The 15,016-nt window shown below is 49.0% G+C and overlaps 2 protein-coding genes across 2 annotated transcripts in view; both read left to right on the top strand.

Annotated features, from left to right (window-relative positions):
• LOC136572300 (gastrula zinc finger protein XlCGF17.1-like) overlaps window positions 1-15,016 on the top strand; it is a 354,860-nt gene that overhangs the window by 146,660 nt on the left and 193,184 nt on the right. The gene's annotated exons all lie outside the window — the stretch shown is intronic.
• Window positions 8,629-15,016, top strand: part of LOC136572298 (zinc finger protein 300-like) — a 95,080-nt gene continuing 88,692 nt past the window's right edge. The window contains exon 1 of the mRNA XM_066572760.1: window positions 8,629-8,682. The gene's annotated coding sequence lies outside the window, so the exon portion shown is untranslated. The remainder of the gene's footprint in view (window positions 8,683-15,016) is intronic.

The following is a 15,016-nucleotide window of genomic DNA, read 5'->3' as shown; positions in this document are numbered from 1 at the left end:
AGGAGAGCCTGTAGAGCGCTACTACTGAGCCTGTAGACCCCAACAAGAGACAGAAGACAACTATATGTGACATAGGAGAGACCGTAGAGCGCTACTACAGAGCCTGTAGACCCCAACAAGAGCCTGAAGACAACTATACATGACATAGGAGAGCCTGTAGAGCGCTACTACAGAGCCTGTAGACCCCAACAAGAGACAGAAGACAACTATACATGACATAGGAGAGGCCGTAGAGCGCTACTACAGAGCCTGCAGACCCCAACAAGGGACAGAAGACAACTATACATGACATAGGAGAGGCCGTAGAGCGCTACTACAGAGCCTGTAGACCCCAACAAGAGGCAGAAGACAACTATACATGATATAGGAGAGGCCGTAGAGCGCTACTACAGAGCCTGTAGACCCCAACAAGAGGCAGAAGACAACTATACATGATATAGAAGAGGCCGTAGAGCGCTACTACAGAGCCTGTAGACCCCAACAAGAGGCAGAAGACAACTATACATGATATAGGAGAGACCATAGAGCCCTACTACAGAGCCTGTAGACCCCAACAAGAGCCAGAAGACAACTATACGTGACATAGGAGAGCCCGTAGAGCGCTACTACAGAGCCTGTAGACCCCAACAAGAGACAGAAGACAACTATACGTGACATAGGAGAGCCTGTAGAGCGCTACTACAGAGCCTGTAGACCCCAACAAGAGACAGAAGATAACTATACGTGACATAGGAGAGGCAATAGAGCGCTACTATAGAGCCTGTAGACCCCAACAAGAGACAAAAGACAACTATACATGACATAGGAGAGGCCGTAGAGCGCTAATACAGAGCCTGTAGACCCCAACAGGAGACAGAAGACAACTATACGTGACATAGGAGAGCCCGTACAGCGCTACTACAGAGCCTGTAGACCCCAACAAGAGACAGAAGACAACTATACGTGACATAGGAGAGGCCGTAGAGCGCTACTACAGAGCCTGTAGAGTCCAACAAGAGGCAGAAGACAACTATACGTGACATAGGAGAGCCCGTAGAGCGCTACTACAGAGCCTGTAGACCCCAACAAGAGCCAGAAGACAACTATACCTGACATAGGAGAGGCCGTAGAGCGCTACTACAGAGCCTGTAGACCCCAACAAGAGACAGAAGACAACTATACGTGACATAGGAGAGGCCGTAGAGCGCTACTACAGAGCCCGTAGACCCCAACAAGAGCCAGAAGACAACTATACATGACATAGGAGAGACCGTAGAGCGCTACTACAGAGCCTGTAGACCCCAACAAGAGCCAGAAGACAACTATACATGACATAGGAGAGACCGTAGAGCGCTACTACAGAGCCTGTAGAGTCCAACAAGAGACAGAAGACAACTATACGTGACATAGGAGAGCCCGTAGAGCGCTACTACAGAGCCTGTAGACCCCCACAAGAGCCAGAAGACAACTATACGTGACATAGGAGAACCCGTAGAGCGCTACTACAGAGCCTGTAGACCCCAACAAGAGCCAGAAGACAACTACACATGACATAGGAGAGCCCGTAGAGCGCTACTACAGAGCCTGTAGACCCCAACAAGAGACAGAAGACAACTATACGTGACATAGGAGAGACCGTAGAGCGCTACTACAGAGCCTGTAGACCCCAACAAGAGACAGAAGGCAACTATACATGACATAGGAGAGCCCGTAGAGCGCTACTACAGAGCCTGTAGACCCCAACAAGAGCCAGAAGACAAGTATACGTGACATAGGAGAGCCTGTAGAGCGCTACTACAGAGCCTGTAGACCCCAACAAGAGACAGAAGACAACTATACGTGACATAGGAGAGGAATTAGAGCGCTACTACAGAGCCTGTAGACCCCAACAAGAGACAGAAGACAACTATACGTGACATAGGAGAGACCGTAGAGCGCTACTACAGAGCCTGTAGACCCCAACAAGAGACAGAAGACAACTATACATGACATAGGAGAGGCAATAGAGCGCTACTACAGAGCCTGTAGACCCCAACAAGAGCCAGAAGACAACTATATGTGACATAGGAGAGGCCGTAGAGCGCTACTACAGAGCCTGTAGACCCCAACAAGACAGAAGGCAACTATACATGACATAGGAGAGACCGTAGAGCGCTACTACAGAGCCTGTAGACCCCAACAAGAGACAGAAGACAACTATACGTGACATAGGAGAGCCCGTAGAGCGCTACTACAGAGCCTGTAGACCCCAACAAGAGACAGAAGACAACTATACGTGACATAGGAGAGCCTGTAGAGCGCTACTACAGAGCCTGTAGACCCCAACAAGAGACAGAAGACAACTATACGTGACATAGGAGAGGAATTAGAGCGCTACTACAGAGCCTGTAGACCCCAACAAGAGACAGAAGACAACTATACGTGACATAGGAGAGACCGTAGAGCGCTACTACAGAGCCTGTAGACCCCAACAAGAGACAGAAGACAACTATACATGACATAGGAGAGGCAATAGAGCGCTACTACAGAGCCTGTAGACCCCAACAAGAGCCAGTAGACAACTATACGTGACATAGGAGAGGCCGTAGAGCGCTACTACAGAGCCTGTAGACCCCAACAAGAGACAGAAGACAACTATACGTGACATAGGAGAGCCTGTAGAGCGCTACTACAGAGCCTGTAGACCCCAACAAGAGACAGAAGACAACTATATGTGACATAGGAGAGACCATAGAGCCCTACTACAGAGCCTGTAGACCCCAACAGGAGGCAGAAGACAACTATACATGACATAGGAGAGGCCGTAGAGCCCATACTACAGAGCCTGTAGACCCCAACAAGAGCCAGAAGACAACTATACGTGACATAGGAGAGCCTGTAGAGCGCTACTACAGAGCCTGTAGACCCCAACAAGAGCCAGAAGACAACTATACGTGACATAGGAGAGCCTGTAGAGCGCTACTACAGAGCCTGTAGACCCCAACAAGAGACAGAAGACAACTATACGTGACATAGGAGAGGCCGTAGAGCGCTACTACAGAGCCTGTAGACCCCAACAAGAGACAGAAGACAACTATACGTGACATAGGAGAGGCCGTAGAGCGCTACTACAGAGCCTGTAGACCCCAACAAGAAGCAGAAGACAACTATACGTGACATAGGAGAGCCCGTAGAGCGCTACTACTGAGCCTGTAGACCCCAACAAGAGACAGAAGACAACTATACGTGACATAGGAGAGGCCGTAGAGCGCTACTACAGAGCCTGTAGACCCCAACAAGAGTCAGAAGACAACTATACGTGACATAGGAGAGGCCGTAGAGCGCTACTACAGAGCCTGTAGACCCCAACAAGAGACAGAAGACAACTATACGTGACATAGGAGAGGCCGTAGAGCGCTACTACAGAGCCTGTAGACCCCAACAAGACAGAAGACAACTATACGTGACATAGGAGAGGCCGTAGAGCGCTACTACAGAGCCTGTAGACCCCAACAAGAGACAGAAGACAACTATACGTGACATAGGAGGGACCGTAGAGCGCTACTACAGAGCCTGTAGACCCCAACAAGAGCCAGAAGACAAATATACGTGACAGAGGAGAGACAATACAGCGCTACTACAGAGCCTGTAGACCCCAACAAGAGACAGAAGACAACTATACCTGACATAGGAGAGGCCGTAGAGCGCTACTACAGAGCCTGTAGACCCCAACAAGAGCCAGAAGACAAATATACGTGACAGAGGAGAGACAATACAGCGCTACTACAGAGCCTGTAGACCCCAACAAGAGACAGAAGACAACTATACCTGACATAGGAGAGACCGTAGAGCGCTACTACTGAGCCTGTAGACCCCAACAAGAGACAGAAGACAACTATACATGACATAGGAGAGCCCGTAGAGCGCTACTACAGAGCCTGTAGACCCCAACAAGAGACAGAAGACAACTATACCTGACATAGGAGAGGCCGTAGAGCGCTACTACAGAGCCTGTAGACCCCAACAAGAGCCAGAAGACAAATATACGTGACAGAGGAGAGACAATACAGCGCTACTACAGAGCCTGTAGACCCCAACAAGAGCCAGAAGCCAACTATACGTGACATAGGAGAGCCTGTAGAGCGCTAATACAGAGCCTGTAGACCCCAACAGGAGACAGAAGACAACTATACATGACATAGGAGAGCCCGTAGAGCGCTACTACAGAGCCTGTAGACCCCAACAAGAGACAGAAGACAACTATACGTGACATAGGAGAGACCGTAGAGCGCTACTACAGAGCCCGTAGACCCCAACAAGAGACAGAAGACAACTATACATGACATAGGAGAGCCCGTAGAGCCCTACTACAGAGCCTGTAGACCCCAACAAGAGGCAGAAGACAACTATACATGACATAGGAGAGCCCGTAGAGCCCTACTACAGAGCCTGTAGACCCCAACAAGAGGCAGAAGACAACTATACCTGACATAGGAGAGGCCGTAGAGCGCTACTACAGAGCCTGTAGACCCCAACAAGAGACAGAAGACAACTATACGTGACATAGGAGAGCCTGTAGAGCGCTACTACAGAGCCTGTAGACCCCAACAAGAGACAGAAGACAACTATACGTGACATAGGAGAGCCTGTAGAGCGCTACTACAGAGCCTGTAGACCCCAACAGGAGACAGAAGACAACTATACATGACATAGGAGAGCCCGTAGAGCGCTACTACAGAGCCTGTAGACCCCAACAAGAGACAGAAGACAACGATACATGACATAGGAGAGGCCGTAGAGCGCTACTACAGAGCCTGTAGACCCCAACAAGAGACAGAAGACAACTATACATGACATAGGAGAGGCCGTAGAGCGCTACTACAGAGCCTGTAGACCCCAACAAGAGCCAGAAGACAACTATACATGACATAGGAGAGGCCGTAGAGCGCTACTACAGAGCCCGTAGACCCCAACAAGAGACAGAAGACAAATATACGTGACATAGGAGAGGCCGTAGAGCGCTACTACAGAGCCTGTAGACCCCAACAGGAGGCAGAAGACAACTATACCTGACATAGGAGAGCCCGTAGAGCCCTACTACAGAGCCTGTAGACCCCAACAAGACAGAAGACAACTATACATGACATGGGAGAGCCTGTAGAGCGCTACTACAGAGCCTGTAGACCCCAACAAGAGGCAGAAGACAACTATACGTGACATAGGAGAGGCCGTAGAGCACTACTACAGAGCCTGTAGACCCCAACAAGAGCCAGAAGACAACTATACATGACATAGGAGAGGCCGTAGAGTGCTACTACAGAGCCTGTAGACCCCAACAAGAGACAGAAGACAACTATACGTGACATAGGAGAGCCTGTAGAGCGCTACTACAGAGCCTGTAGACCCCAACAAGAGCCAGAAGACAACTATACATGACATAGGAGAGCCTGTAGAGCGCTAATACAGAGCCTGTAGACCCCAACAAGAGCCAGAAGACAACTATACGTGACATAGGAGAGCCTGTAGAGCGCTACTACAGAGCCTGTAGACCCCAACAAGAGCCAGAAGACAACTATACATGACATAGGAGAGCCCGTAGAGCGCTACTACAGAGCCTGTAGACCCCAACAAGAGACAGAAGACAACGATACATGACATAGGAGAGGCCGTAGAGCGCTACTACAGAGCCTGTAGACCCCAACAAGAGACAGAAGACAACTATACGTGACATAGGAGAGGCCGTAGACCCCAACAAGAGCCAGAAGACAACTATACGTGACATAGGAGAGCCCGTAGAGCGCTACTACAGAGCCTGTAGACCGCAACAAGAGACAGAAGACAACTATACGTGACATAGGAGAGCCTGTAGAGCGCTACTACAGAGCCTGTAGACCCCAACAAGAGCCAGAAGACAACTATACGTGACATAGGAGAGGCCGTAGAGCGCTACTACAGAGCCTGTAGACCCCAACAAGAGCCAGAAGACAACTATACGTGACATAGGAGAGCCTGTAGAGCGCTACTACAGAGCCTGTAGACCCCAACAAGAGCCAGAAGACAACTATACATGACATAGGAGAGCCCGTAGAGCGCTACTACAGAGCCTGTAGACCCCAACAGGAGGCAGAAGACAACTATACCTGACATAGGAGAGCCCGTAGAGCGCTACTACAGAGCCTGTAGACCCCAACAAGAGACAGAAGACAACTATACGTGACATAGGAGAGCCTGTAGAGCGCTACTACAGAGCCTGTAGACCCCAACAAGAGACAGAAGACAACGATACATGACATAGGAGAGGCCGTAGAGCGCTACTACAGAGCCTGTAGACCCCAACAAGAGACAGAAGACAACTATACGTGACATAGGAGAGGCCGTAGACCCCAACAAGAGCCAGAAGACAACTATACGTGACATAGGAGAGCCCGTAGAGCGCTACTACAGAGCCTGTAGACCGCAACAAGAGACAGAAGACAACTATACGTGACATAGGAGAGGCCGTAGAGCGCTACTACAGAGCCTGTAGACCCCAACAAGAGCCAGAAGACAACTATACGTGACATAGGAGAGGCCGTAGAGCGCTACTACAGAGCCTGTAGACCCCAACAAGAGACAGAAGACAACTATACGTGACATAGGAGAGCCTGTAGACCCCAACAAGAGCCAGAAGACAACTATACGTGACATAGGAGAGCCTGTAGAGCGCTACTACAGAGCCTGTAGACCGCAACAAGAGACAGAAGACAACTATACGTGACATAGGAGAGGCCGTAGAGCGCTACTACAGAGCCTGTAGACCCCAACAAGAGCCAGAAGACAACTATACGTGACATAGGAGAGCCCGTAGACCACTACTACAGAGCCTGTAGACCCCAACAAGAGCCAGAAGACAACTATACGTGACATAGGAGAGCCTGTAGAGCGCTACTACAGAGCCTGTAGACCGCAACAAGAGACAGAAGACAACTATACGTGACATAGGAGAGGCCGTAGAGCGCTACTACAGAGCCTGTAGACCCCAACAAGAGACAGAAGACAACTATACGTGACATAGGAGAGCCTGTAGACCCCAACAAGAGCCAGAAGACAACTATACGTGACATAGGAGAGCCTGTAGAGCGCTACTACAGAGCCTGTAGACCCCAACAAGAGCCAGAAGACAACTATACATGACATAGGAGAGGCCGTAGAGCGCTACTACAGAGCCTGTAGACCCCAACAAGAGACAGAAGACAACTATACATGACATAGGAGAGCCTGTAGAGCGCTACTACAGAGCCTGTAGAGTCCAACAAGAGGCAGAAGACAACTATACGTGACATAGGAGAGGCCGTAGAGCGCTACTACAGAGCCTGTAGAGCCCAACAAGAGCCAGAAGACAACTATACATGACATAGGAGAGGCCGTAGAGCGCTACTACAGAGCCTGTAGACCCCAACAAGACAGAAGACAACTATACGTGACATAGGAGAGGCCGTAGAGCGCTACTACAGAGCCTGTAGACCCCAACAAGACAGAAGACAACTATATGTGACATAGGAGAGGCCGTAGAGCGCTACTACAGAGCCTGTAGACCCCAACAAGAGCCAGAAGACAACTATACATGACATAGGAGAGGCCGTAGAGCGCTACTACAGAGCCTGTAGACCCCAACAAGAGACAGAAGACAACTATACGTGACATAGGAGAGCCTGTAGAGCGCTACTACAGAGCCTGTAGACCCCAACAAGAGACAGAAGACAACTATACGTGACATAGGAGAGGCCGTAGAGCGCTACTACAGAGCCTGTAGACCCCAACAAGAGACAGAAGACAACTATACGTGACATAGGAGAGCCTGTAGAGCGCTACTACAGAGCCTGTAGACCCCAACAAGAGACAGAAGACAACTATACGTGACATAGGAGAGCCTGTAGAGCGCTACTACAGAGCCTGTAGACCCCAACAAGAGACAGAAGACAACTATACGTGACATAGGAGAGGCCGTAGAGCGCTACTACAGAGCCTGTAGAGTCCAACAAGAGACAGAAGACAACTATACGTGACATAGGAGAGACCGTAGAGCGCTACTACAGAGCCTGTAGACCCCAACAAGAGCCAGAAGACAACTATACGTGACATAGGAGAGCCCGTAGAGCGCTACTACAGAGCCTGTAGAGTCCAACAAGAGACAGAAGACAACTATACGTGACATAGGAGAGGCCGTAGAGCGCTACTACAGAGCCTGTAGACCCCAACAAGAGGCAGAAGACAACTATACGTGACATAGGAGAGGCCGTAGAGCCCATACTACAGAGCCTGTAGCCTCTGGCCACACCTCTGATGACGTCATGCTCGTGCACGGCTCCTCGTGTACTTCTGTGTAACCGTATCCACGTGCACAATGTCTATCCATGTGGTGCTGAAGAACCAATGAGGTGGCTGTAATCACCAGAGCTGTTTAAGTGCGGCTGAAATACAACATATGCGACCTTCTCCCCTATGATCATATGACCTTAACGTCATACAGGTCCTGCAGCCACTAGACCTCCCCCTCTATGATCACATGACAGTGACGTCACATAGGTCCTATAGCCACTAGACCTCCCTCTCTATGATCACATGATAGTGATGTCACACAGATCCAGTAGCCACTAGGCCTCCTCCTCTATAATCACATGACAGTGACGTCACACAGGTCCTGCAGCCACCAGCCCTTCCCTCCCCTCTGAGGACTTGCAGCAGGTCAGTAATTTACCCCAGAAGTAGGAATTGGCCTCGTTGTTATGGCGGAGTGTGAGCGAGCCGCATTCTCTGGTATCAGCCGCTCACATGGGTGTATATACCATATAGATGGTGGAGTGTGAGCGAGCCGCATTCTCTGGTATCAGCCGCTCACATGGGTATATATACCATATAGATGGAGGAGTGTGAGCGAGCCGCATTCTCTGGTATCAGCCGCTCACATGGGTGTATATACCATATAGATGGTGGAGTGTGAGCGAGCCGCATTCTCTGGTATCAGCCGCTCACATGGGTGTATATACCATATAGATGGTGGAGTGTGAGCGAGCCGCATTCTCTGGTATCAGCCGCTCACATGGGTGTATATACCATATAGATGGTGGAGTGTGAGCGAGCCGCATTCTCTGGTATCAGCCGATCACATGGGTGTATATACCATATAGATGGTGGAGTGTGAGCGAGCCGCATTCTCTGCTGTCAGCCGATCACATGGGTGTATATACCATATAGATGGTGGAGTGTGAGGGAGCCGCATTCTCTGGTATCAGCCGCTCACATGAGTGTATATACCATATAGATGGTGGAGTGTGAGCGAGCTGCATTCTCTGGTATCAGCCACTCACATGGGTGTATATACCATATAGATGGCGGAGTGTGAGCGAGCCGCATTCTCTGGTATCAGCCGCTCACATGGGTATATACCATATAGATGGCGGAGTGTGAGCGAGCCGCATTCTCTGGTATCAGCCGCTCACATGGGTATATACCATATAGATGGCGGAGTGTGAGCGAGCCGCATTCTCTGGTATCAGCCACTCACATGGGTATATACCATATAGATGGTGGAGTGTGAGTGAGCCGCATTCTCTGGTATCAGCCGCTCACATGGGTGTATATACCATATAGATGGTGGAGTGTGAGCGAGCCGCATTCTCTGGTATCAGCCGCTCACATGGGTGTATATACCATATAGATGGTGGAGTGTGAGCGAGCCGCATTCTCTGGTATCAGCCGCTCACATGGGTGTATATACCATATAGATGGTGGAGTGTGAGCGAGCCGCATTCTCTGTTATCAGCCGCTCACATGGGTATATATACCATATAGATGGTGGAGTGTGAGCGAGCCGCATTCTCTGGTATCAGCCGCTCACATGGGTATATACCATATAGATGGCGGAGTGTGAGCGAGCCGCATTCTCTGGTATCAGCCGCTCACATGGGTATATATACCATATAGATGGCGGAGTGTGAGGGAGCTGCATTCTCTGGTATCAGCAGCTAACATGGGTGTATACCATATAGATGGTGGAGTGTGAGCGAGCCACATTCTCTGGTATCAGCCGCTCACATGGGTGTATATACCATATAGATGGCGAAGTGTGAGCGAGCCGCATTCTCTGGTATCAGCCGCTCACACAGGTGTATACACCATATAGATGGCGGAGTGTGAGCGAGCCGCATTCTCTGGTATCAGCCGCTCACATGGGTGTATATACCATATAGATGGCGGAGTGTGAGCGAGCCGCATTCTCTGGTATCAGCCGCTCACATGGGTGTATATACCATATAGATGGAGGAGTGTGAGCGAGCCGCATTCTCTGGTATCAGCCGCTCACATGGGTGTATATACCATATAGATGGTGGAGTGTGAGCGAGCCGCATTCTCTGGTATCAGCCGCTCACATGGGTATATACCATATAGATGGCGGAGTGTGAGCGAGCCGCATTCTCTGGTATCAGCTGCTCACATGGGTGTATATACCATATAGATGGTGGAGTGTGAGCGAGCCGCATTCTCTGGTATCAGCCGCTCACATGGGTGTATATACCATATAGATGGAGGAGTGTGAGCGAGCCGCATTCTCTGGTATCAGCCGCTCACATGGGTGTATATACCATATAGATGGTGGAGTGTGAGCGAGCCGCATTCTCTGGTATCAGCCGCTCACATGGGTGTATATACCATATAGATGGCGGAGTGTGAGCGAGCTGCATTCTCTGGTATCAGCTGCTCACATGGGTGTATATACCATATAGATGGAGGAGTGTGAGCGAGCCGCATTCTCTGGTATCAGCCGCTCACATGGGTGTATATACCATATAGATGGTGGAGTGTGAGCGAGCCGCATTCTCTGGTATCAGCCGCTCACATGGGTGTATATACCATATAGATGGTGGAGTGTGAGCGAGCCGCATTCTCTGGTATCAGCCGCTCACATGGGTGTATATACCATATAGATGGTGGAGTGTAAGTGAGCCGCATTCTCTGGTATCAGCCGCTCACATGGGTATATACCATATAGATGGAGGATTGTGAGCGAGCCGCATTCTCTGGTATCAGCCGCTCACATGGGTGTATATACCATATACATGGTGGAGTGTGAGCGAGCCGCATTCTCTGGTATCAGCCGCTCACATGGGTGTATATACCATATAGATGGTGGAGTGTGAGGGAGCTGCATTCTCTGGTATCAGCCGCTCACATGGGTGTATATACCATATAGATGGTGGAGTGTGAGCGAGCCGCATTCTCTGGTATCAGCCGCTCACATGGGTATATACCATATAGATGGTGGAGTGTGAGCGAGCCGCATTCTCTGGTATCAGCCGCTCACATGGGTATATACCATATAGATGGTGGAGTGTGAGCGAGCCGCATTCTCTGGTATCAGCCGCTCACATGGGTGTATATACCATATAGATGGTGGAGTGTGAGCGAGCCGCATTCTCTGGTATCAGCCGCTCACATGGGTGTATATACCATATAGATGGTGGAGTGTGAGCGAGCCGCATTCTCTGGTATCAGCCGCTCACATGGGTGTATATACCATATAGATGGTGGAGTGTGAAGGAGCCGCATTCTCTGGTATCAGCCGCTCACATGGGTATATACCATATAGATGGCGTAGTGTGAGCGAGCCGCATTCTCTGGTATCAGCCGCTCACATGGTTGTATATACCATATAGATGGTGGAGTGTAAGTGAGCCGCATTCTCTGGTATCAGCCGCTCACATGGGTGTATATACCATATAGATGGCGGAGTGTGAGCGAGCCGCATTCTCTGGTATCAGCCGCTCACATGGGTGTATATACCATATAGATGGTGGAGTGTGAGTGAGCCGTATTGTCTGGTATCAGCCACTCACATGGGTATATATACCGTATAGATGGTGGAGTGTGAGCGAGCCGCATTCTCTGGTATCAGCCACTCACATGAGTGTATATACTATATAGATGGTGGAGTGTGAGCGAGCCGCATTCTCTGGTATCAGCCACTCACATGAGTGTATATACTCTATAGATGGTGGAGTGTGAGCGAGCCGCATTCTCTGGTATCAGCCGCTCACATGGCTGTATATACCATATAGATGGTGGAGTGTGAGCGAGCCGCATTCTCTGGTATCAGCCACTCACATGGGTGTATATACCATATAGATGGTGGAGTGTGAGCGAGCCGCATTCTCTGGTATCAGCCGCTCACATGGGTGTATATAACATATAGATGGTGGAGTGTGAGCGAGCTGCATTCTCTGGTATCAGCCGCTCACATGGGTGTATATACCATATAGATGGTGGAGTGTGAGTGAGCCGCATTCTCTGGTATCAGCCACTCACATGAGTGTATATACTATATAGATGGTGGAGTGTGAGCGAGCCGCATTCTCTGGTATCAGCCACTCACATGAGTGTATATACTATATAGATGGTGGAGTGTGAGCGAGCCGCATTCTCTGGTATCAGCCGCTCACATGGCTGTATATACCATATAGATGGTGGAGTGTGAGCGAGCCGCATTCTCTGGTATCAGCCACTCACATGGGTGTATATACCATATAGATGGTGGAGTGTGAGCGAGCCGCATTCTCTGGTATCAGCCGCTCACATGGGTGTATATAACATATAGATGGTGGAGTGTGAGCGAGCTGCATTCTCTGGTATCAGCCGCTCACACTGGTGTATATACCATATAGATGGTGGAGTGTGAGCGAGCCGCATTCTCTGGTATCAGCCGCTCACATGGGTGTATATACCATATAGATGGTGGAGTGTGAGCGAGCCGCATTCTCTGGTATCAGCCGCTCACATGGGTGTATATAACATATAGATGGTGGAGTGTGAGCGAGCTGCATTCTCTGGTATCAGCCGCTCACACTGGTGTATATACCATATAGATGGTGGAGTGTGAGCGAGCCGCATTCTCTGGTATCAGCCGCTCACATGGGTGTATATACCATATAGATGGTGGAGTGTAAGTGAGCCGCATTCTCTGGTATCAGCCACTCACATGGGTGTATATACCATATAGATGGTGGAGTGTAAGTGAGCCGCCTTCTCTGGTATCAGCCGCTCACATGGGTGTATATACCATATAGATGGTGGAGTGTGAGCGAGCTGCATTCTCTGGTATCAGCCGCTCACATGGGTATATACCATATAGATGGTGGAGTGTAAGCGAGCCGCATTCTCTGGTGTCAGCCGCTCACACGAGTATATACCATATAGATGGTGGAGTGTGAGCGAGCCGCATTCTCTGGTATCAGCCATTCACATGGGTGTATATACCATATAGATGGTGGAGTGTGAGCGAGCCGCATTCTCTGGTATCAGCCGCTCACATGGGTGTATATACCATATAGATGGCGGAGTGTGAGCGAGCCGCATTCTCTGGTATCAGCCGCTCACATGGGTGTATATACCATATAGATGGTGGAGTGTGAGCGAGCCGCATTCTCTGGTATCAGCCGCTCACATGGGTGTATATACCATATAGATGGTGGAGTGTGAGCGAGCCGCATTCTCTGGTATCAGCCGCTCACATGGGTGTATGCACCATATAGATACTGGAGTGTGAGCGAGCTGCATTCTCTGGTATCAGCCGCTCACATGGGTGTGTGCTATATATATTGATAATACAGGGGTGTATTTGATGTAGTACACTGTATACAGTGTGTGTATATATATATATATGTGTATAGTTATAAAACACAGGGTGTATAGAATGTAGTATACTGTATATAGAGTGCATACTGAGTGTTAATTATAATTATCAGACCACACCGTTACCGATCTGATGACCTCGCTGCCAGGTACCAAATTGGTAGATATGGAAGCCCGTGATGAGAAGATTTGCTAGCAACTATCCATCAATAGCATGAAATCACTCCATGTTATGTCAGGACACTTCTCCATGAGAACTCAATGAATTCTACTTTATTATCAACATTACCAACTCTTATACAAAAAGAAGAAGGTGGATTCACAAGTTACTTGGTACAAAGATTAGTGTTACATAGGTGACAAAGCTGATTGATCATAAGGCTTATTGACATCTACCAAATAGTCCCAAAGCTCTTGAGGCTCGTCTAGACATGGAAATCACTGCAGTCAGGGTATTGCTGTTGCATTAGACACTATTTCTGCTATCGCTGTGTGTCTTCTCTGTTAACATAGCTTAGCCTTATTTAATTTGTCTGTTGACTTCTTATCTTAAAATCCTAGTTCCCGGAACTACAAAGCATAGGTTTTAGTCTTCTATTTAAGGGCCAATAGTCCAATACAAGGTAAGAAACATACACTTATTGCATTCTGAAACTTAACCCTGTATATTCCATGACATTTCCCCCTTTTGTTTGTTATCTTGTCCCAGAACAACAGTAAACATTTGAAGTCCTTCAGTCCATCCTAGCGATGTCTGCCAGCCTTTATATTACATTTCACTATTGTTCTGACCAATACAAGAATGATCAAAGCCAGGTGAACATAAGAGCTGGGCATAGATACCATTCTGTGCTGGGCATACATACCAAACATTAGAGCTGGGCATACCATTCTGTGCTGGGCATACATACCAAACATTAGAGCTGGGCATACATACCATCCTGTGCTGGGCATACATACCAAACATAAGAGCTGGGCATACATACCATCCTGTGCTGGGCATACATACCAAACATAAGAGCTGGGCATACATACCATTCTGTGCTGGGCATACATACCAAACATTAGAGCTGGGCATACATACCATTCTGTGCTGGGCATACATACCAAACATAAGAGCTGGGCATAGATACCATTCTGTGCCATCATAGTAGGTATCACCTTCTCAGCAGATTTGGCTAATATGTGGCGTATACAAGATACTACACAACAACCTACTACTACAAAAGCAATTACTATAATAGTCAAAGTGGTAAGAAGAGACGTGACCCAAGCACTCCATTGTCCAAAAATGTCCTCCAACCGTGATGGAAATGCATTATAAACACCAATAACAACAGATACACTTAGTTGTCCGTGCAAAGCTTTAGTCACTGATCCCCCCGGAGCCGTG

The sequence above is a fragment of the Eleutherodactylus coqui genome, chromosome 7 (genome assembly GCF_035609145.1).
Source record: "Eleutherodactylus coqui strain aEleCoq1 chromosome 7, aEleCoq1.hap1, whole genome shotgun sequence".
Classification (NCBI taxonomy): Eukaryota; Metazoa; Chordata; class Amphibia; order Anura; family Eleutherodactylidae; genus Eleutherodactylus; species Eleutherodactylus coqui.
Note: the sequence above shows the minus strand (reverse complement) of the source record. Positions and strands in the feature narration are given on the sequence as shown.